Below are 2,379 nucleotides of genomic sequence, written 5' to 3'. Positions count from 1 at the left end.
CTGAAATTGCAAATTATTTAAAATATAAAAATATAATTTTCAACAGAGAGAATTTATCAAAATAGAAAACAAATGAAGTTTGAAGTTTAAAAATAATAGGATCGACCACTCACGACTAGCTAGCGCGGACGCGCGACTGCGCGTTCGGGACCACTCTGCTTTAGTAGTACCCTTATACTCTGTGTGTTTTCAAACGCATGGATATAGGTGTCAAATTTGTTCCAATAACTTTCGAGTGATAGATAGAGAGAGAGACAGACAGACAGATAGCTCGCTCCGGCCAGTCATGGTATTAGCTGTCAGTAGCCAAAGAATCAACTCAAACCAGCAGTAACGTTCCTTGTCAGATTTTTCAACTTTCACTTCTGACAGCTAATACCATGACAGTGCCGTATTATTTTTATCATAGAATTCGAAAATTTCTGGATATCAAAGGGAAGTAACTTAAATATCACACTACAGCTGCTCTGTCGATTCCGCCAAATCTATCCTCCATTGTCATTAGAATGCTGTGTAACGGACACAATATAAAATTTTGAGAAGAGAAAGGGACCAGTGGACGAAATCGAACCAAATACATGACGTCAGTATTTTTATCGATCTATCCCTGGCGAAGAATGACAGTCGAAGTCATGGTTGTTGTTTAGCTGTAGGTCAGCTTTGATCAATCAGTTCTATGTTCGAAAGAGATTTTCAGTCGCGACCAGCGTGTCATTTAATCTGTCTTTGACATACATCATATCTATGATCAATATATCCTTTGTTTTATATTTTTAAAGAGACGTTAGTATGTTCTTTCAGAAGAGATTCAGTCGATAATTTTAACAGGTCAAGCGATTACGTGGAGGCTCTCTCGTTAGCTCGTCAAAGACGTGGTAATAACTGTGTTGAATTTCAGACAAAAATGTCTTAGATATTTAGTTGTGTCCCTTTACGTTCCGAGTTCAAATCTCGTTGAGGTCGACTTTTCTTTTCGTGCTTCCGAAAAGAGCTTCTCCAGAAGAAGAAGAATAGAATTTAATAAAGTAACCAGTGCCAGCAAAACACGGGAGCAGAATAAATAAAATCGATAGTTTCCTTAGCTTTCGGATTTTACCAAAGATATAATAAATGTAATTCCTCAAATGTTGAGGGAGAGATAATCGACTATTCGACACACTCCTACTTCGTCCCTGAAATATAAGGATTTGATGCCAATCTAAGAGATCAATAATTATGTTGCAGGCTTAGAAGAAAGAAGGAAGGAAGTGGGGGGGGGCGAGAGAAGGCAAATGAAACTACAATAAATAAATAAATAAAATAAAAATCTGTGCTGACCTAAACAAGGGAGACAATTCCATTGTTTGTCGTTTTTTTGGTTGTTTCCATGAGAGAAGAGTGAACAAGATGGAGAAAGGTATGAGGAGTGTTATCAGAATATAAGAACGGGAAAGGCTGTCGCTTGTGATATTATCATAAAGAGAGGAAGACCAAGAACAAAAAGAGAAACAAAAAAAGAAAGGAGAGAAGAGACAAGCGACAGGGAAAGATAGATTAAAACAAAAAGAGAGACGTTGAAAGACAAAAGAAATAAGCAGGAAAGGCACTAATTTTTTTTTATATATATTTTGGTTGAAGAATTAATGTTGCAACAACGGATTGAAAATACAGGAAAAAGGGGAAGAAAAAGCCTTGCTTCTCTCTGTCTCTCTGGCATATATGTGTATGTTTATATTATATATTGTATATTATGATCATTGACAAACTATAATGTCAAATTAATACCATATTTACGACGGAAGCCCTGCACACAACGCTGACATCTGTAAAGAATATATATATATATAATTTTAAAAACGTTTTGACCATCAACAATGGAAATTAGAAGACAGCTATTATAAAGAAACAAGAAAAAGGAGTATATATATATATATGTATATGTGTGTCTCTGTATCTTCTACCGTCTTCAATCAAGTATTTGTATTTCTAGTTATTTTACTTAGCTAGCAAGCTATGTCTATGTAAGAACTTAGATATTATCTATTAGTGATATATTTATTTATTTAGAGAAACACTTTGAAAGTATTTTCAAGAGTGTAAAACAAAAAGCCCCAAGAAAAAACTAAAATCATTTCTAGTTGTGTGTGTATGTATAGAATGTCCACCACACTGTGTAATATATGTGATATATTATAAAAGCTTAATATGTGTATATATATTTACGTATGTGTGCTTCTCTGATACGATCTTTCATGTTCTTTCCTGTCTCTGAACCTTCGTTTTTTTTTTTCTTTTAATCCTTGTTACTTTTTAAAATTTTTGAGGAAGCATATTCTACTAGTTACTCTTTCCCTTTCTTAAAGACACACTCAAATATATATATATATATATATATATATA

At 33.9% G+C, this 2,379-nt stretch overlaps 1 protein-coding gene across 1 annotated transcript in view; it reads right to left on the bottom strand.

The window, feature by feature from the left end:
* Positions 1-2,379, bottom strand: part of LOC106882755 (bifunctional coenzyme A synthase) — a 72,533-nt gene that overhangs the window by 37,481 nt on the left and 32,673 nt on the right. The window lies entirely within an intron of this gene.

The sequence above is a fragment of the Octopus bimaculoides genome, chromosome 9 (genome assembly GCF_001194135.2).
Source record: "Octopus bimaculoides isolate UCB-OBI-ISO-001 chromosome 9, ASM119413v2, whole genome shotgun sequence".
Taxonomy (NCBI): Eukaryota; Metazoa; Mollusca; class Cephalopoda; order Octopoda; family Octopodidae; genus Octopus; species Octopus bimaculoides.
The sequence above is the reverse complement of the archived record's forward strand: the minus strand, read 5'-3'. Positions and strand labels throughout refer to the sequence as shown.